The sequence below is a fragment of the Amblyomma maculatum genome, chromosome 1 (genome assembly GCF_055883805.1).
Source record: "Amblyomma maculatum isolate TAMU_Amacu chromosome 1, ASM5588380v1, whole genome shotgun sequence".
Taxonomy (NCBI): Eukaryota; Metazoa; Arthropoda; class Arachnida; order Ixodida; family Ixodidae; genus Amblyomma; species Amblyomma maculatum.
In genome coordinates this window covers 247472430-247494538 of record NC_139344.1, presented here as the reverse complement: position 1 = coordinate 247494538, position 22109 = coordinate 247472430, and the positions used below count along the sequence as shown (strand labels likewise).

The following is a 22109-nucleotide window of genomic DNA, read 5'->3' as shown; positions in this document are numbered from 1 at the left end:
CAGGACGAATGACACGACACGTTCTCCGAGTAGGTTTGAAAAAATGCTTTACAAGGAAACACCGCCATGTGAAAACAAGAGCGTGACCGTGGCGTTGCAGGTTGCTAAAATATTTTTCGTGCGCGTGTCTGTTAATTTCTTCTATAGCAGTAAAAAAACTGGCGCAATATTCGGGTGACCTAAAGTCGGCTTTCATTCAAACTAACAATGAACTCATAGCCGGATTTGAATGATCCGGAGTGCTGCCATTTTTTTTTTTTTTTTTGACAATTGGATTTTGAAATTTGTTAACCGGTGTAACCTGGAGGTCTCGCAAACTTTGTAGCGGTTACGGTCACTTGTATATTCGCTTATATGACCCGGCTTTGTCTCACCAAAATTTTGCGATTGTGCTTATAATAAATCGAATGAGGTGTAATCCGAGCTCTCCGAGAAGGAAAATAGCATCAATGACAGAGACGTTGCTTAATGCACAGTATTACAATATACTTTTCGGTTAAAGTATATCTGCTCGATTAAATCAATTAATCGCAAAGCAACGTAGGGGCTATTATGTACTTTTGATTTACTTTTACGTTGTCACGAGGCCACGGATATGTTATAAGTACATATATAAGGACACTTTTTTGTGTTCCTAAAACTGACATTACCGCGCCCACTGATGGGTGCCTTTATATTTTTAAGGATCCCCAAAAACCTTCCAGCTATACCCTTACCCTGGCCTTTCTTTCCTCGCTCACCTCTTTTATTTCCTCTTGCTCTCCACTCTCCCTATTTCCGCCGCCACAGATTAGGTGACTCGGTGCTCGATTACAGATGCCGCCGTTGGTACAGTTTTTTTCTCTCCTTATTTTTGCGTTTTCATTTCAATAAAATTAAACACTACGTATCGCTAATGTAGTGTGGTAATCGTCATCATAGCCACTGGCATGCATAGCGCTCTGGTGCACTCGAGGACGAAGAAGTTGGTTGCTGTCTGTGTGATTCGCTACGCCTGACGCTCCGCTGCGAGTTCCTCCTGAGTGGCTGGGTCCTCTGTGTCGACTTAATAAGCACACCCCTACAACACACCCTACAAACATTTCGAAGATTCCAAATGGACCTATCTTGTTACCCAATGAATCGAGGGGAAAATGCCAATGCTGATCGCGTTTTGAACGCAATGTGACTGGTGGGATAGGGAGGGGGCAGCAAGCCTTATAGATAGAGCTTGCTTTCAAAGGCGGCAATACGCAAGGAACAGCACTCGGGGATTGCGTTGCGAGTCCGACCATGTGTAGAAGATGAGTAGCAAAACCGCCGCACAGCGCAGCTCATATCGAGGGAGAGAGGCCTGCTGGATGATATCGTTGACACGCGTCGCCACGGGTGCCAAAGCACGGCTTCGCAATTAATGATCACTCGCGTAAGAGCCGAAGCTTATACGCCGATCGGCTGGGGGTTACGTGTGCGGAAAATTTCCAGCGTGCCCGCACGGTTTCTTTCTCTTTTCTTTTCAGACTTTCAGTGAGAAATGCTCACGCTAAGAATTTCGGTTTGGTCTGTTGCATAACACATGAGATGTAAAAGCGAACTCGTCCCCTTTTGCCAGCATTGATATCAAATGTACAAACTGACAGCACGTTTCGCCTCCTAACTTCCTTCACGGGCAGTGCGGGCTCCGTTATAATTTAGGGTAACCGGTGCGACCGCGAAGCACATACCTAGGCTCGCATTATCTTGGAGGCCGAGGAAGTTGTTCAGACTTTCTTTTTAAATTTTTTTTTCTGTTCAATCTTTCAGTCTTTTCGGCGCAGATATGTGGAAAAGATGGAGACGTTGAAGATGCGTCTATAGCTTTCAGACTAAGAGAGTACCGCGATTGGCAAACTAGAACACTGACCCTTCTCTGAAATGATCAGTGCATCAGCGAGCACTCACCACGCGTGCAGCGTGCAGCTCCACCATGTTACCCATTTTAACTTAACCAGAGCGGCCATGACTAACGTGTTTTTGGTGAGCATGAACTTTGGCCCATTCTTCCAATCATTTGGTCCCAGAGCAGTGGAACGCCACAGAAGTGGAAACTCGCGACTAACCGGCGGTACAGAGCTGTGCTGCTTGTGAGGCTATCTAGGTGCACGAACTGTGCCTCGTTAGCGTGCTCGGAAGATCTCTTCCGACTGGGAAGGTTAGGAGAAAACAGCGCAGCAGCCAGGGGCGTTGCGCAAGCGACCAGGGAAGACATTCAAATCTGACAGAGGGCGTACATGTCCGCACGTCTCTGCCGGAGGCTCATTAAAGTCATGACGCGACCGTCCCGCCAGCGACTGCACCCCGCTGGAGGAGGAACAATGCAGGGAGAGCGAAAAAGACATTGGAATCGAGGCCGCGTCCTTCGTGGTTGTAAAAGAGTGAGAAAAAAAAAAACAACAAATGAGTACGAGCAAAACGAGTCAAAGGGAGCAGCAGAAAAAAGCGCCGAGTGCAATACGAATCGGGCTCCCTCGCCCGTTGTGGTCGTTTTTTTCTCGTGGCGCGTGCGGTCGCATTTTTCTCCCATAATCAGCCCAATCGTCTATTTCCATTGTGGTGTTCTCGAGTTGCTTCCTATTGCCCGGAGGCTGGTCCGGGCGCTGCCGTACTCGGGGCGCCTGCAGAACAGGTCCTGGATTTTCTTTCTGCTCCTTTGTGTCCGCTGCGCCGAAAGAACCATCCTTTTACCTCAAGAATGCAATGCATCTGGAGCAACTTTCGTTCTCAGTGCACGGATACAGCGGCTCGGGACGTGGCCGGAGTGTCAACGGGGATGCGTATACGCAGATTGCGCGGCCAGGTTGTCACTTCAAGGCCCGTCACCGAGCGGCGCGCTTGGCGTCGTTGTCCGCGAGGCGTGACTGAGATCGACGCAATTACCGGGGCAGCGCTTCCGGGATAGCGGCAATGTCCGAGCGCGGCGCGTGCCGCGCGCATGCGGCCCTCGAAGTCGGCCAGATTGCATTCCGCCCAGTGGTGGGCCCGCGGCCTTGCGGTGGACGACCTTCACCCCGTTTCAAGGTGAAATCCTGGAACTCCCCCCGGGGGTCTTTTCGTCCAGAACCAGCGAGCGGCTCTCGATTCCTCTCTCGGGACGGGTTTCCGCCGGCCGACAACCGGTACACGCCGCCAGACGCCGCTGGTCCGGTCGCAACCCACAGGGTCATGGTGCGCCCGCTTTGTTTCGCGGCCGGACGTTGAACGGCGCGTGCCTCCGCCGTTAGAGGACCAACGGTGCACCGCTAACGGCGCCACGCCGCCTGTCGACAGCGCTCCCCGCCAGTGCACCCCCAAGGCCGCCGCTGCAAATAACCGCTGGGTAACGTGCATCAGCAGTCCCAGCGCTGTTGCGTGGCGGCTTTCGTTCCAAATGTAGTCCAAGTTCGCGCTCGGAGGAGCGACAGGCAGACGCTTGCATCTGCAGCATCTTCGATGCATGCATCGGCCTTTTTTATTTTTACACGCTGCGTACTTATTTCCGCTGCCGTCTCTAAACCAGTCTTTGCGTTAACGGCGCAAAAGGACGCGTTAGTTCCTTTCGACAACGCAGACTGCTCCCTTTCGCTGTGCTTCTGTAAAAACAAAAGTAAGGGTGACGAACGGTGGCTCTTCAGAGGAGAAAGGGGTGGTGTGGAAGGGGGGAGGTACCCGCATGGAGAGGCCGCAGCAGTGGAGCCCTTGCAAGTTGTTTTCTCTTCATTTTTTTTTTCCATGTAGGGTCCACAGAAGCATATCATTTCTTTAAGACATTACAACCGGAACAGCCTAGCGAGACCTAGTTATGTTCGTACTAACAACTAAAAGAACAGAAAATATTTGCACGTGCACTATCACCTTCGCAAACAGCGTAAATAAAACTACTAAAGAATACTCAGTAAGTAGATTTCGGTTTTCATGTATTTCATAACTTAACGAGCTCTATTGTGTTTAGAGTCAGTTCGTATCCTTTCTGTGCTGTAAGGTTAGGTTTATTTTCGTGCCATTTTTAAAAGCCTAATGCGTTAAATACAACAGGAAATTTGGACCAGCAAAGCAGTGTTTTTGATGCACATAACAACACATTGTGGAATTTGACTTCACTCACTTAGGTAAGAGGTTTGTGTGGGTTTCATCATGACCCAATACCAACTTCTAACCTTGCAAGGAGGTGAAGGTAAGAAAAATTTAATTAAGAAATCTTAGCTGAGTGCTGAGTAAAGCCAAACGAAATCCAAGCAATCTTGCGCTTGAAGACGCCGTCCATGACAAATGTTCCATATGAGCATTCCTGATTCAAAATGAAAAAAAAAAAAAAAAAAAGGATCTTTTTTTGCATAGTAAAGGAAAAAATTGGGGAAAAAAAATATGCCAGTCCATACTAGTGGCTAGCTTTCTCAGGCCCTGGCGCCCTCGCTAATGACCACGCGCTCCGAGGCTGCGTTTTGGGACGTTATTTCTTTTTTTTTAAAGTCAACCAATTTTTGGATTGTTTCGCGGTGTCTCCGATCGTGCGCAATTTGAGGAATTTTATTTGGCATAAATTTGCACACTTATGGCTGCATACGGCAGACAGGCTCGGCATCGTTGTGAGAGTAAGAAACCCAGAGTCCTTTCGCAAATGCCATGGGCGCGAACACCCACCGCGTGTGTCACACTCTCGCATGTCACAACAACGGTGTTTCGTGCACACTCACTTCCGTCACACTCTGTGACGCAGCGCGGCGAATGCAAAGACAACTGCCGGGAGCCCGTTTGATGTCGAAACAACTGCGAACTGACACGGATATTCGTAGCGATCTACGCTGCTTGCGCTGACATCCAAGCGGAAACGCTACACTGTATGGGAAATGAAAGGGACACGCTAGTGTATGGACGTCAGTTCACTAGAGACAGGGCTTTGATTTTTGTTTCGTCGGCGACTTCCGCACTGACGCACGAAAGATCACGCTTTACTAATCTGAACTCTCCTTTCTGATGGAGTCGTTAGCGTTGTTCCAAAAAAATTATGACCCTTTCATTTTTTGTTACCTTTGTAAGTGGTAACATTTTGGGTGGTTTGACATAGGCTTATGCTTTTTTTGCGGGTAGCTACAGCGATTACATGTTTTGCACCCGGAGGTACGAATGGGGGCAGACGACGCTCCCATGTTTACGTTTGGAGATTAAAATGACGTTATTGCTTTCGCATCTGCCTTTAGTGCGAGTTATGTAGCATTGCTTACTTATTTTGAAAACTGTCAAAGGGTGCAAAGAAGTGATACAGGAGGGGTTCACTGGCTGCCGTGAACAGAATCACTGGCTGCCGTGAACAGAATCACTGTGCAACGCATTAAGTACATCTCTTAAATGGCCACTGAATTGATTTTCTACTCTCTCTCCACTTTCACTTCCACCTTCCGCCCTTTCCTTACGGCGCGGTTCAGGTGTCCACAGAACAAGTGTGACAGATACTGCGCCTTTCATTTTCGGTGAACTAATTATTATTATTATTGTTGTTATTATTATTATTATTATTATTATTATTATTATTATTATTATTATTATTATTATTATTATTATTATTATTATTATTATTATTATTATTATTATTATTGATTTTCTATTGCAGCTTCACGCTGCAGAATAAATCAACGCTTGGTTGGACCGTTTGGTCATACCCAAGATTTTGGATTTGATTAAAAAACTAGAGATGCCTTCGCTCACCTTAAATAACACGGCAAGGAGAGAGAGAGAGAGAGACATAAACTTTTATTAAGAACAGGCGCGATATTCGCCCCAGGTTGATAGCCTCCTCAGTCCAGGAAGCCGTGGACCCGAGCCACGTGTCTAATGCGGTTGACGCGACTACGGTGGTCATCTAGGCTGGGACTTGACAGCTGGGTCTTCCACTGCTATTCCGTTAAGTCTATAATGTTGTAATTATACTGGCTTCAATTCGTGACGCCCGAAACACCGGTCTCAGAAGAATAGGTCGGACACTGTTATTTTCAGTTCGGCATGGAATTCCACACCTTCATGCATGCTGCGTTTAATAATTGCATTTAATTAGACAGGCGGACTGCTCGGAATGTTCCACTTGTGGCATTACGGAGACTGTCAGCTTGTATTAGCGATGTGCCCAGTGTATGCGCACGAAAAGATAATGCTTCCTTGATGCGTTTGGACAGCAGGCCTCTCGAAGGATTTATTACTAGGTGTTTGGCCGGTCAAATGGAGAGCTTTACAGCCAATGCGGGCTCTTTTTCGTTTCTTGGGCGACGCGGGACTGGATTCGCGCTTGTGAGACAAGTTACTGTGCATATGTATTTGTCTCGTACCTCTTTTCACCACACCGTGACCCATCACGACCCTCTTTCTTCTCCCCTTCCCCAGCGCAGAGTAACGGGCCAGATATTCAACTTCCCAGCCGACCTCCTTTCTATTCAATAAACACATCTATCAATCTATGTTATCCCTGCCGTCAGCTAATTTGGGGACTACTAAATCGAGCCAAACGAGTAGCTCCAGCCCTCATAAAATTACTCTAAACGATTCCACTTGGGTTTTGCAATGACATCGCCAGTCTCACAGAGAGCTTTGGGAAACACAGCCCGTTTCATCGAGCGCACTGTTGTCACAAATAAACAAACCAAGCGAAGCGCATCGAAAGCTGGGATCGCGGTCCGACTGCTAAATTCGAGTTTCTGGATGCAAATAAAAAGTGAGGAATCGTCTTAGCGGTGCGCCCGTCAGGAGCTGCTCTCGCTTATCGGCCCCGATGAAGTCACCGGTGACAAGCCGCGCGAGCGTCAGCGGCACCGTCGTCGGGGGGCGCGCTCTTCCGGCGTCGCCCCTTGGCCGCATCATTACGCGCGCGGGCTCTTTCACAATGACTTTCCGACCGCATGCCTACGCGCGCGGCTTCGCCTGCAAGGGCGATATTTTTGGCTCGCTGACGTTGGGAGTCTTTTCTTTTCGTGTCCCCCCTTTCTTTCTTTGGAATCGGGAGAATCACTCTGCCAGTGCGGTCGAGTTTGTTGTGAGCCGGCGGCGAGGTATTTCTGCTCGACTTGGCGGCGGCCCGTTGAGGGCGACCGAGAGAGGGACTAAATCGACCGCGGCCTTCTGTCACGAAAAGGCGACTCCGAATGGTAAACACGCAACAGTGCAGGGCTAAGGGAGCGCCCCGGCCGATTGTCTCCCCCATCGGTCACTACGCGGCGTTGCACTTCACGTCGGCCTCCTTAGGCGCGACAGGGCATCGGGCCCTGTCGCTATGTCCCCCACCCTTCCTGTCTGTCTTTTTATCTTACTCTCTGTTTCAGCGTGAGCAACGCGCCCACTTTCCCGCTGTGCATTTTGTCTCTCTGTGAATGCAGCAATTTCACTCCCTCCGCGCCGTGAAAAGCTTCAGGGGGAAAAAAAGTAGCGCAGCACATCAGCGACAGTGTGGCCTCCACTTTTCTTGTTTCTCGTTCGTAATGTCAGTTGCAAAATAGTTTTGCCTCCCCAGACTGTGCGTCATTTGTTGGCGTTTAGCGGCAGTCTTCCTGAGCTGACGAAACCAGGGGCCTGTGTCGCAAACGAGAGGCCAGCCCGAAGTGACACTGTGGCCAGTGGCGGCTGCTCATCCTTTGGCCGCTGCCCACTCTTCTCACTAGCTCTCTCTTTCTTTTTTTTTTTTTTTTTTGCTTGGAATACATAAGTGTGATGAATTATTTAAAGCGCCTGGTGAGTCACGTGTTTATTTTTCTCTTGTTTCGACCAGAGAGGACGGAGCTTTAGCTTCCTGCTCTGGCAAGAGTGCTCTGCGCTCGAGCGATCAATCAACATGCCCGAGGCATTCCGTAACGCAGATGTCCACTTACGTCTCTTATAAAGCGCGCCTTGTGTGCTGCGGTGGAGATGTATAAACAGAAACGCGCCTCTCATCGTGCAGAAGCCCCTGGCTAAACATGATAGCACCTTGGCCGATTATTCGCTTATCAGGACACTCCCATGCTCGGAGAGGTTTCTTTCACTGAGATGACGCTGCGAGATAGCGGCTTCATATCAGAATAACAGGGTGTCGTTGCAGAGCGGACGAAGGCGCCAACACATGATGGCGGCAGAACGGGAAAAGACCGTCGCGCGCTCCCGAATTCAGCACGCTTGAAATTTGGCAGGGAGGCGGTCTCTTCACATGCCAACGACCGATAAAGTCGAGCGCTTCCTTTTGTGTAGCATCCGGAGAAAGCTGGAATGAACAAATCTGCCGCGCTGGCGACGATTGGAGTTGCTCTTCGAATCGCCTTTATTTGCGCGCGATTAGTCCGCGAGAACGAAGTAACGGTGGCTGTAAAATTCGCTAACGCGAAATAGCGGCTGTGGAGGAATAACGCCACAGTGCGATGTTCATGCTCCTGCAGCCTTAATTTCTTCTTTTTTTATTATTATTATTTCACTTTCCGCTGTCCGCGCGCTAGCAGGACCGGTTTCGATGACGAGGTATCAGATATAAGCATCACTTGTCATAAATGCTTCCTCTCGCGTTCACGAACAGGCCGGAATGCGCACATCTCAACGGGTCTTTCTCTCCTCTCGATCTGTGCATGCCGTATGCAGCGTTACACTGTGTTGCTGAGATATTTGCGGCCAAGTTTTTTTTTCTCCATCCTATCCGTTGTGTCCTCCCTGCGGAAAGGTAAAATTTTGGCCGAGCTGGTAGAGATGCATGCCAGATTGATTACAGCGCATAGAGCGTCGACATTTTTGTCACGATGAAAGAGCATTTTACCTCGTTACTGCTTGCCTTGATAACGTTACAAACATCTCGTACCTCCGAGTGACGCGCCTGCTGGTATGCATTCCTTCGCCCGCGTGTTATAACTGCAAGCCGCATACCACAGAGCCACTATCTGTGCTCTTCAGAAGCACGCCAGTGAGCGTTCTTGCTTTCGTTCGCGAGAAAAGGGTGTCACGTACTTTCCGCCCTCTCTCGGGCGATCGCTCCAGACTGGAGCCCGCCTTCGAGAGAGTGAGGGTAAAATCCACCGAGCGCGAAAGGCTGTGCGCTGCACCTAAGTTGTCGACGCAGGCGTCATAAACAACGGCGAAAGAGGTTCCCCTTCTTGGAGGCGCGCACGCGAGGGGCTTATCTGCGGGCCGTCGTGAGGAGGAGAAGAGAGACCACGGGGAGCCCGAGCTCGTCTTTGCGCCACTGGGTGAAGGGCAGGTTCTGTCGCGGCAGAAGCCAACCTTGTGCGTCCCAGAAACAATGCCGCCCCCGGAACGCGGCGGCGAGTAAAAATACGGAGTGAGGAAACCCGGTTGTTCGCCCTGGCACGATCCGCGGGCCCCGCCAGCTAGCGCCTAAGGCGCCTTGCTCCCGTTCACGCCGCAATCTCGGCCGTTACTGCGCGCGGTCGCGGAGCCGGGTGTCCCCACGTGTCACCTTATCCTCACGCACCAATGCGACCGGCACCGATAAACTATCGTCGCCACGGCCGCCGGCATGCGTTACGGAAATTCGCGGAACGAAGCTTGGTCCGCGACCGACTTTCCTGTGCGACGACGTAACAGCCGTACCCGCGCGTCACCCACAGGCGAGCTTTCTTGACTCGCCTGGCTAAGCTGCATGATTTTACTCGACGTTCACCCCGCCTCACGTTGAATGGAGCGAAAACTAAGCGGTCTCACTGCAAGAAAAGACGATGGTGCAGAAATCCTTCGCGTGCGACTAATGTTTCCGGCCACCATCCACAGTAGACAGAGGAGCACCCTGTTTGCGTATGTGGTTGACTGTTCACTCATTTACTCATGCAAGAAAAGGATGCACGTGCTCGATGGGAGAGAGAGAATTCATCGTGAGCCGCCGCCGCCTTGAAGCGCATCATCATTTGCGAACACGTAACGCACAGCGGATGTGAGTGGAGCGCGCGCTCTTGCGTACATCATTAGGCTACCTAACCCCGGCCTCACTCCGTGACCTTTGTCGGCGAATGCTGCTTGCGAGCGAAGAAGAAAAAAGCGCTTGGTGTCACCTCAGAATGCGTATGAAAAAAAAATATCAGCTACACCTCTGCCTGCTAGACAATAATCCGGCAGCGAAACAGAAAACAAAACAAAAAAGAAACATACAAGGATCTTCCATAACGCTGCACGTGAGGCTAATCCGTGGACTGAACGCAATTTCGTTCGCCTTCATTGCGGCCGGTTTTAATCGCCAAGTACGACTGAACGCAGACACCCGGCCTCGGAAGACTTCTACGTGGTTGCAACGAGGGTCCGAGTCGAGAGATTGCAGCAGGGTTCACTCCGCGCCGACGTCCTTGACTGGAATGCGAACAGACCCGCTGGGCAAACGGGAGGGTAGCAGCGGCCCCCAAAACACACTCGCCCGCCTTTGTGGCGAGCGAAACGCGGGAAGAGATAGCAGCGGGGGAAAAGGACATTCCTCCTAGCGCGGATTCCTCAGCCGACGGGGCCGGCTCCTCGCCTATCGGGCCGCCGCTTGTCTCTTCTTCCCCGAAACCTAATCTAGCAGGCCCGAAACGTGATTTCGATGCTGACCAATAAAAAATGCGGCCCCCGTCGCTGGATGACGAAGATTCATCTTCGGCCGGCCACTGACTGCTCCTCTCCACTCGCGGTGTGGCGCAGTTTCTCCGGCCGGCTCTCGCCGAGGGTGCCGGATTCCGCGGCCGGCTGTGCGCGCAACTTCCTGGCTGCCTGCGCCAAATTCGCCGCCCGACAATCGCCATTGTAAACGGCGCGTTCCCGCCGCCGCTGGTTGGAGAAGGGAATTGCGTCGATCGCTCGTAATGAACTGCGACAACACAACCGAGTGAACTTCCTGCGCTGCGTGCTGCATACGAACTCTTCGCTTCAACGCTCTAGTGATTCACCTCATTGTTTGCGCCTTGAATAGGGAACAGTGCAGACGTGCGTGGCCCACTCCTGCGACATCGAATCCTGTTCAGAGCTTCGCCTAGCACGAGGCTATACGCGGATACGAACGTTGCGGAGACAGAAGAAAAAAATCCACGAAGGGATGATTTTCGCCCAATCAATATCCCTCGGCACCAGTGCAGGCGCTGTCAGTGCTTGGTCCGGAGCAGTGCACCGCTGGTGCGCAGCCGTGCATGTTTGACGCGTCAGCGCGCAATGGCATACGTGTGGTTTGAAACAAACATCCTCCAGCGGGCTGCGATTAAGTGACGCGCGTCCTGTCTTGACTGCCCGTTGGACGAGCTAGGTGGGCGACACTCACGACACGCGTGGGCAAATCGTCGCGCCGGAAATCCTAGCGTGTTATAACATCCCCGACGAAACAAAACAAGTACTGCGGGGATCCTGTTATGCGAACGCTACGCGTGGCGTGCGCTAGGTAACGGAGGCGCATGGACCGGTGGGTGGTCTTGAGTGTTCGCGAACACACGCGGCGAGAAATTACTCCATTTAAATTTACTCCAGAAAGAGCCCCAAGTAGCTCCCCGAGACATATGTTGATAGTCTTTAGCAGAAAGGTTGATGCGCGAGGTGAGTTGAAACAAGAAAACAGGTGTAAATGCGAAACAACGCCGGGACGGGGCGCAGTACGAAGCGCTTCGTACTCTGTTACGTGCCCCTACACTGGTCTGCTGAAATTTCACTTCACTGATAAGATAGATGGATTTATTGAAAGAGGCAGAGAGGTTGGCCCGAATAATTCAAATCTGGCCTGCTACTCTGCTTCACTGATAAGAAATCATTCACGCAACTGAGATTAGATTTGGGTTTCGCAGCTGTTGGGAACCAGGCTGTTTCTTGGTTTCCTGTTCCTTGTATAGTGCAACTTTCAAGTTTTTCATTGTTGCAGCGGAGATCTCTTTCGTCCGCCCATTTGTGCGTGCGTGCAAGTGGAATCTTAGCTTTTGGGTTAATTCCAAGGGTACAAGGCAAAAGAACACAAGAATAGGTCGGGCCGCAAAGCGGGGAAACAGTCGCGCTTCGACCATCATGCCATAATTTACGTCAGCTTTCGACTTTATAGCCGGCTTCTGTTTCCTCCAACGAATGAGAAAACTGCCTAGCGAGCTGCAGTGGACTCCGTCTTCAAGAAACGCTACATATCTTTATACAGTGTCCAAAAACGGCGTCCAGATCAAGCAACAGCGATAAAAAGTCGCTCCTTGACGTGTCTCGCTGAAAAAAAAAAAAAAAAAGAAATGAGGGGGGGGGGGGGGCAATAATTTATTTATTTATTTTATTTCTTTTTTTGTCGGGCAGCCATGCCTGCTTGGGAAAGAAGAGGTGTGAGAGTGGAATGTACTTGGCTGTAGAGTAGGAAGTTGGGCTTGGGTGTGAAAGAGAAAGTTCGGGTTCCGTTTTATGTTATACTGTTGGCAGTGTGCGCCTGTGTTGTGCTTCTCTCCTCGTGTTTGTCTACGTTGCGCCGCTGTTCTGGGTATCATGCACCAACTCGCTTCACAGGCTGTTATTCTGGGCAATTATTAGCTTGCTTGTTGCCACAAAGTGTATTCGTAATAATAACATATTCTCCCTGCCGCGGTGGCTCAGTGTTAAGGTGATGGACTGCTGAGCCCCACTACGCAGGTTCGATGCCGGCCGCGTTCCAATATATCGGCGAACAGCAAAGCGTCCTGGTACTGTGTGTTCTCCGTGCACGCTAAACAACCCCAGGTGGTAGAGATGAATCCGCCCCCGTATAGGGCGTCCCTCATGGCTGAGGTAGCTTTCGAGCGTCAAACCCCATGTACCATTCCGTAACTTCTGCCATTTAGAATCCAACAACATTCATCATCATCATCAGTCGGATTATGCCCGATGCAGGGCGAACGCCTCTCCCAGACTACTCTAATTAAACGGGCCCTATGCCAGCTGCATCCACTTGACCCCTGCGAACTATTTATAACCCTTTGCTTCCCCCTGCCGACGCCCGTGGATTCATACGAACAATGGCAGGGTTATGAGTTGATGGTTATGGCATGCATATGAAGGGAAATCGTGGGGAATGTTTGCTGTTCTCCTTAATTTGTGGTGCTAATTAGTGGGGAATTAGTAGTAATTTTATGATAGATCTGAGATAATTGACTAAAGAGTAAAGTCAGAAAACAACTACATGTCGCCAGCGGGATCCGAACCACGCCCTGAGAATTTAGCCCTACCAACTGAGCTGCGGCATGGGCTTTCAGTCTTCTGCTCTCAGAGGTACAAACGCTGCGTGTAACTAACCTTGGCAGCCACTCTCGTCCGTATCTTGGGAGCTAGTGCGTCCTGTATTATCGCGATTGTTGGAACGTGATCGAACGCCAGTTGACGAGCTGATGGGCGAACGAGTTAATTGATCTACTATCTTAAAGTTATGAATTTACTACATGTTCAGTTTACCGCCGGACAACCACAAATTAAAGAATAAAAAAGAACATTCGAAATGCTTTCCTTATTTTCGGTAAATGTTGAATTCGTTCGCACACACGCAGCCGTGACATGCACACGCGCTCGCACCCATATTAGTGGCGGCCCACGGTACGTGGGAAAGCTTAAATGCTTGGTGCCTGTATAAAACGCGACTATGTGGCTCACCCTTGATGACAACGCAGCATCAACTCGCTCAAGCGTTGCGAATCACGAAGGCCAGAGTCGCCTTCCACTGATCTGGGCTTAGCTCGGCCAGCGGCGACACTGCAGGGGCTGGAGCCTCTTGTACGACGATCGATGTAGTCTCATTTATTCTGGTTCACCAAGCGGCACTGGCTTAGAGGGCGAAAAGAATAATCCCTCCGGCCATTTCATGTCGCTCGCATTCCGCCCCCCTCCGTACACACCCTTTTCTCTATCTTCTCTTTCCTCGTTACAGCAATAGCCTGCATATATGTATGTAAGTACATGCTACATTGTGGCAGCAGCTCCGCGTTGTCGCGTGTGTGACGCCGGTGTAATGAAGATCGGATGTTCGCGTCGCTGGCGTCCTTGCGTCTCCCAGTGGGGTAGGTGGCGGCGGCTTTGCACGAATGAACGCAGAAGAAAATAGCCAAGGCAATCGCACTCGCTTCGGCCGTCCTTGCGTACCGAATCTCGTCTCGGTTGCGGCAGTGCAACACGTATGATACACAATATAGAGGACTGGTGATAAAAAAGTAAAATGCCGGCCTGCGCAATAACTCGCCGATCGCAGCAAGGCGACATGGTAGGCGTATGAAGTAGTTCGCTTCCTTTGCGCGCGGCTTTACTGGCGCGTTTATGGCGCAGAGCCGCGCGACAGCCTTCCTCTTTCTTTTCTTCGCTATACCACTGGGGGAGGATAAAGTGCTCTCCGAGCTGGTATACGAGCAATATTTCCAGCGCGCGTAAGCACCGTATTAACGAACGCCGCCGGAGCGACAACAAAGCCATCCCGCTCGAAGCGAAACATCGCGGCACTGGCTGGCGCTGCTTGCGCCGCCAGTTTGACGAAATTCTCGTTCGGTAGCGAATCGACGGAGTCTGACCCGTGTTTTATTAGCGTCATAGTTGCGCTGCTCTCTTTTTTACGATATAGGAAACACTGCGCAATCTGTGATGTAGTTCGTGAAAAAAAAAAAAAAAATGGGATTGCCAAGCCACGTTGCCCCATTGCGGCTCAAAACGCGACACTTCTTATGAGCATTGCGAAATTAGCAATAAAATCCCGATTCTCCTTATAGCGAATTTCCACACATAGTAATATGTCTTAAGTAGATGAGGAAAAAAAAAAAAAAAAAGACCGAATGCTTGCTCATTACTTACAACGCCGCTGCCTAATAAAGCTTCATGAAGAGCGTACTGAACGCTGTACGGCGATGTGTAACGAGCTTCGTGAAACTGATTTAGCGCGCTCTTGCCTCCTCACATCGGTAACGCGGCAATTAGGCGTTCATTCAAACTGTATACACCGCTGTCACCGATAAGGAACGTCAGTGATCACTGCTGACAAGGAGGGGCTGGTGCGTACGATACGAGGAGCCGCCACAACCTTTAGAGCGCCCAAGGCCGCCGCTTATTGAACCACATCCGAGAACCTTGACTGATAACAAGACGGAAACAGGAAGGAAGCTTTGTAGCTCGCCGGAGCCTCTCCTCGCGCTTCGTCTCTCCGTGCCCTGGGCCGGGCGTGTGGCGCTCAGCTCTTGCTGTGACGCCGCGTTTTGTTTTCACTGCGTACATCTGTCTCATAGAGCGAATCGAACGAACGTGGCTTCGCTTATTGCGAAAGCTTTTCGCGCGCTTGCTGGGATCGGCTTCCTCACATATTTTTTGAACGGCTGGCAAGCCAGTAGTTTCGCTCGCGATGTATACAACTCAGCTTTTAGTTGCAGCCTATAGTCGACTAGAAGCAATGCCCAAGTTCTTGTTACGTGAGAGAGAGAGACTATGACGAACGTAAACGCACCATCATGATGATGCGAAATAAGATAAACCTAACCAGATCGTTTATTTATTGAGAAATGGCGCAAAACGCAGGGAAAATAATTCTACACGCTGATGTATTCGGTGCTCTAAAATACTAATATACATGTATTCGAGTTAGTTAAAATAATTCATAGAAAGTGTTCCCCTAATTAAACAAGACTCGTAAGCATTGTTCCAATGTTATGTCTAGGAGCAGGGACGCAGTTTGTACGAATAAATAAATAACAAGTAATGCGAATGAAGCACACCATCGAGTACGCGTTTTGATTGCCTAAGTCCTTCTGTTTTTTGTATCCGATGATCAAGTATGCTCCACATTTCTGCCCTCTTCGTAGCCTTACGTCAGCATCGTTTTTTAGTGCGATATTATTTGAAATGTGAACTAGAACGGGGTGCACACGAACTTAGTTGCCGCGCATGCTTTAAGCGATGCGGCAGTTAGTGGCATTGCGCTGGCCTGAATGATTTCAAGCGTGCGAGATAAAAAAGAAATAATACGCACTAATAGGAGCGTCACTAAATAGAGCACGAGCCTGGGCGCGAGGGAGTAAATCGCAGTTGTTTTTTTTTCGGTCAGCGGTGCGGGAGCGTGGCTTCGTAGCCGGAGGCGCTTCCTGTCTTTTGACGCAGTTGCCAGCCGACCAGCATCCAGACAAGGCTGCTACTATGGGGCGGAATTCTACGGAGCCGGCAAGAAAAAAAAAAAAAAAAGACGCAGTAGCGAGCCGCTAAATGCCACGCTTTACCGATCTGACACAGTGCCAGATTTCACGGCGTGCGACATCCTCGCCTTTTACGCTGGCAGCTCTGAAATTTACGCCGAACACGACGTCGCAACCGCGACAGCGAGGACATTGAAGGAGATAAGTAAAGGAAAAAAAAAACCTTTGACGACGAAATTACTGCGCGTAACTCAGGCGGCATGTTTGCGATTGTGTATAAATAGCCGTGTCGGTGATGCCCGCTTTTTGTTGCGGTAACGGCCATCTCAGCGTCGCCTTATTTGTAGAGCAGCAACCGTTAAAGAAACGCAGCGGTCCGCGCAGGCGTTTCGACTTGAATAGCATGCAGTAAAACTGCTTGCAGGCTTTATTACCCGTGCGCGAGGATGGAGTAAGGCGGAGGCCATCATCGTCCGTTTTCTCATGCTTATCCGCTTGCGTACTGAGTTTCCTGTCCCGGCGACTCGTGTCGGTCTTTTTTTTTTTTTTTTAATCAAAATGAAGCTGCACAGTTCTATGTGCGGGTGAGATCAGAACCGCGGGTGAAAACTGGAAATTGAAATCTTACATTAGTGAGTCCCTACATGGAAACGATGTTGCAGCACCATGTGAGGAGAGCTGTAAAACTGGCATAAGGCTTCCACCGCTCGAAGTTGGCTTGTTCTTGTAGCTTTGTATTCTCTTTCACCCTAATTTTGCAAGCATATTTTAGCAGCGTCGAGCACGTTCAAGAAAGACAGCATCGTGTGTGATCCTCCTTAGACCGCGTGTATCTTATAATGCGCGTAAGAATTTTGATATAATCTTGACTTAAATGTATTTAAGCGTGCGTCATGAGATCCTTTTGCGTACATCTGACAGCATAGAGACCTTGTAGTACATGGAGGAAGGTCCTACGGCGAACCTCCCCCCCCCCCCCCCTCCCGTGACCCCCTCCCCCTAATTATTTTACCTTTTTTTTTTTTTTTTTTGCGTACGTTCATGGGAACACTCGTACTTGAGAAAATATATTTTCGTTACTGCTCACGAACTCAACACGGGCTCTTGTTTGACGAGGATGTGCGGCGTACTCGGGGCTTATCCCTTCCTCGAACTTCCCTATAAACGCCGCTAGGGAGTAAATAATACGCCCAATGAGAAGGTTGGGTCACTCAGGAACTGCGTCGTCCGCACAGTTGCACGTTCGCCTCGCGGCATCTGTGCCCTGTCATCCGCGGTCTCACCAAGTTGCGCGATTAACATCTCGAGGCCCTTTCTGGCACTTCTGCGGGACATATGCCGGTCCGCACGGCTCGCCGGCTGCAGGGTTTTGCACCATCTGGCCGCTGTCCGCCGCCCCGTTAGTCACCGCGCCTCTCTTGGCTCGTCAACAAGGGATGACGCGCGAGCACGATTACGCGTCACTGCTCGAACTGCGACTGCGAGATTGTTGGTGAATATCACCACAGCGCTCCCCTCGTTCGTTACTCGCCACGTGAGGTACGATAGTCGTAGGTTAATAGTTGCTCAGAGAACATATTAGACATTCAAGAAACGCGGGACGATTAAATGGCAAGACGGCTGTTTGCTGGGTCCAAAACAAAGCGAGTTTTTTCTTACACTAGGCCGTTTACTATGATTTTTTTTCTTCCTTTTCTCTATTCTTAGGAAGGCGTAAGCAATACAGTGCTGTCAGATGAAATCATAACATGGGACAGTTTCTTAACGAAGACATTTTATCCCAGAAGTTCATGCGCACTGTTTTGGCCCGTAATCAAAAGCTAGAGCCGTTCACAGGTCCCAGCTATCAGAAATAGTTCGTTCATCTTAGAACGGGGAAACGTAAGAGCGTGCGTGTGCCCGCACATACGCCGCAGCGCTTCAGCAAGGCAAGAGCGACTCGCCCCCGCGTGCCGCTCAGTTCCGGTGCGAGTGCCAACTTCTCAGAATGTGGCTATAGTGCCTATAATGTGGTGGATACTTTTCTAGCCCCCCTTGTGTTTTTTTGTTTTTCTTTCCCCTGAGGCGAGGCGCGAGCGGGTGAATAGCCCTCGGTCGCATCCATCTTTTTCTCGCCGGCGGAAATCGACAGGATTGGACCGGCGTCGCAACTTATACGCCCATCTTGGTTTAGTTCTCGGCGCGCCTCGACGGGTATCCAGAGCAGCGGGGCCTTTGTGGGGGCGCATCTCGTCTCGCATTGTGTTGCCGCTTTTCTTCGGTGGACCGCGTCGCGTGCCGCAACATTCCCGCCGCGGCGGCTCTGGAGACAAGCTCGCGGAGTGACTAGCTGTGCGCCACTGTGTGCCTAAGTGGTGCTCGCGGGCAAGCGCGTTGATTGACACGTTGGAACCGCGCCAGTCGAGTTCGCTGGCTTCTTTGCTCTGGGCGGGAGTGAGCCCAACGGCCGCGATGTCCGGCGTAGTATATTCGTGCCGTGACATTTTGTCCAAAGGGTCCCCCTCTGGGTATTCATGGACTCAAGTTTGCCTCGAAGAAGGTCTCCTGTGTGGGACTGCGCCGCCCACAGCCTGGCGGCGGCGCGCTTGTGCGGTACCCGTTGCAAGGACACCCACACATATGCGCGCACTTCCGCGACGGTCAGAATTGCGCGCTTGTCTCTGCGCCACGAAGCGCCGCTGGCACCTGAAAGCGTTTAGTTCCGCTCTGCGATTCCCACGAAATTGAGTTTACGCTTCGTGCAAAACATATCAGGGATCCTCAGAGGCAAAGTTAAATGTGCGTCACGCTGATCTTAAGCGCGTTCAGAACAAGGACGACACGAATGCAAAATACGAGGTGAAAAACTTCGTGTTCCTATTTTAAAGCACGCTGTTACCAACTTACCTATCCAGGTCTTCCTAGCTCTATTCCAAGGCTTCAGTGTGTTCTTTATCGTCACTCATCGCCTTCGGTGGCTTTCTGTTGGCTCCTTTCTGGCACTATAACAAACAAGGTGGAATTCATGGCAAGAGAGCTTTGGCATCCGAGTGCAGCAGCTCCGTACATATAATAAAGAAGATCGCTCACTGCAGCCTACGTCATTTTTAGTCGCATTTTATTTCAGAATAGTTAGTAGCTAGTTTGAAAACAGTTTGTTTTATTTACTTTCAAAACATGATGTTCTATTTATCGTTACCTTTACTGCTCCATTCCACTTCAGGACCACATTAGTCAGGCGGGAATCGCTGCTCTCTTTTGTTTAGTTTTTACACGAGGACGAATTTCAATGATCTCTGCGGTCGACGCGAGATGTTCGCGTAACGTACGCCGTTGACCGGGGACAGTGTTTGTTGCCCTATTCGTTGTCTCCTTTGTTGGGTGCTATTCTTGAACGCCGCATGCGCATTCGTGTGCTGCTAACACAACGGAAAACGAATTATAAAAGCTGGCCATGATAACACAAAACATGCTGTAAATTGCAGGGCTGCTTAACCCTGTAATGCCACACGTTTCATAAAGAGCACAAATATATGAATGATTATCGCTTCAGCTCACAGAACGACATGAACTGTTAGTGTAATTTGACAAATGCAACGGTCTATGCGCCAGTATAAGCTAGGCACTCCTCGGCTGCTTTTTAACGCAACCACCTGCCGCTAACCCGTCAAGGGTCTTTTACAATAAGTACATTTATATAAAAAAGAGTCATAGTGCTAGCCACGAGTAATTGAGGAAGCCTCCATATTGTCGATGCGTCTCATAGAAGGGGGCTCCTCGCGCCGCTTAAATATGCAGTCGAATAAAGAATGAAGCGACAGATTTCCCTCAAAACAGGCCCTCCAATCAGTGGCTTTGGCTGACCGCCATGACGTCGTACCAGCCGCCTGCGGTGTAGCGCTAGAAGGCGCCAAGAAATCAACCGCGAAGTATCACAACCGGTCATCACAGCGCAACAACCGCGAAGTTTCACAACATTGGCTGAGGGGCGTCCTTGCGGGGAAGTTGCCGCTGCTTTTTTATTCTATATTTCTTTCCAATTCTCGCAAATTCTAGCCCTAATGATTAAACAGCCTAACAGCTTTATTATTAATTATCCACTGGAGGGTGATGGAGCAGGAAATTTTTCTCGGGATGTACTGTATACGCGCATGCGTGTTTGTCCGCGAGTTTGTCGTCCTCAAAAGTTCAGAAATCAAATTTAGTTCTGCTGTAATTACTTTGTTCATAACAACAAACTCATGTATTTGCACATAAAAGAAGTGAGACACTTCCTCCTGGTTCCACCTTGGTACAACGGCAGAAAAAAAAAAAAAAGAAAACGAACATGGCATCTCACGTTATGTTGCACATGCGAGCATGCTCTACAAGTATTACACAGGTCATCTAGCTTCATATAAAACCGTCATGAGCAAATAAAGATAATGAGGTTAATGGTTCGTCAGGAGAAATATATGCAAATGTATCCTACAGACACTGCAACCGAGGAGAGCATAAAAAAACGCTTCCGCTCATTTTATGGTGGTTATGATTAGGGAAGTAGAAGGAGCTCCATATGTATTTTTTCACTAACACCACCATAAATGAAGCAATAACGTTTCATTTTGCTTTCCGTGATTTCAATGACTTGGATATATTGGTACATACTATGCAGTATAGCGGCTTTGCGACGCTACCTTGGGTAGTAACTGGACCTCTTAAGAGCATTTGAAGTTGCACAAGTGATGTTTTTTACTTGCATGGAAATACTTAACCATGGTTAAGGCAACTTAGGCAATCGCTAATTGTGTTGCACATACAGCTGCACTGCAAACTAAACTGCGGCTAACTTGCTAATCCTGGTTATCGCAAACTTTGCGATCTCTGTACATATCCTTTTTTTTTTTTCTTTTTTTTTTTTTTTTACATGGGAGCCTTAACCACGGCTGAATCCTGCAAGTTGCGGTCACGCTTAAGTATTGTTGTCTTGCCCCGCGTGCCCGCTTAACACATGCATAGGCGATCGGGCCGTTCCACGCGCGGCGCTGTCGGCGGCGGCTTCTGCCTCCTGCTGCCTCCGATTCGCCGCGCTGCCGATACAGGGCGCCAGCGTGCGGCACAACACTGGAAAGCGTGCAGCACGGCAAGCCCAGTGTCCTTGAGGAGAAGCCAAACACTGCAGGATTGAGTTGTCAAGCGCTGCACTAGCGGCCAGTGCAGCGCATTCCGGTGCGGGACCGAGGGCGTGCCTGTCGAACAGCTCTGTATAGGCTCAGGTTTTGCGACCGAAACGGAGTGTAAAAGATGTGTCCCCCCCCCCCTCCCCTTTCCTCTCTTCGAGGAATCTTTCGCGCGGGCTCCGTGGGCCTCACCTCAAAGCAACGCGAACTGGGTGCTCTCGAGGACACTTTGACCGCATCGTCAGTTGAAGCCTTTGCAAGTCTTTGCAAAAATACTAATCACCACTAGAAGACGTTTGATGGCTGCTCCGCCTAAGCTATCTACTTTATAATCCCTATCAACTGGTACTTGTGTCCCTTTCTTTTTCTCTACCATCATTTGAGCCCGTTCGCGTTTTGACCACCTGCGGGAATATGAGCGAAAGGTGCGAACACACTTTTCTGCGCCCCACCGCGGTAGTTCAGTGGTTAGGGCACTCGACGGCTGAGAAGCGTCTCCTCCCGTGTTCGATCCCGCCTGCGACGGCATTGCTTCGATGGAGGAAAAACTTAAGGCGTTCATATACTGTACGATATCAGCGTAGGTTAAGGACCTCAGCAGATAGAAATTATCCGGAGCCCTCCGCTACGGCGCCTATAATAGCCTGAGTTGATTTGACACATTCGACCCGATTAACCAAACGATACTTTTCTCCATGTGCGAACGGCTGTTTAACGCAAGGGGAAAAAAAAAATGAACGCATTAGGTGTGCCGCCGTGCGAAAGTAAGTACGGCAGTTTGCTTCCGAGGGTGTGGGCATGAGTCTAATTACGAGCATAAAATGTGCGCATGTGTTGTAATGTTCTCACGGATCTGCGTTCACAAATGAGCTCTCATAAAAGCTGCTCTCACAAATGCTGCTTCCGTTCAGTATACCTCTGCAGC

The 22109-nt window shown here is 50.0% G+C and overlaps 1 protein-coding gene across 1 annotated transcript in view; it reads left to right on the top strand.

The window, feature by feature from the left end:
* Positions 1-22109, top strand: part of cv-2 (crosveinless 2-secreting protein) — a 230100-nt gene that overhangs the window by 37500 nt on the left and 170491 nt on the right. The gene's annotated exons all lie outside the window — the stretch shown is intronic.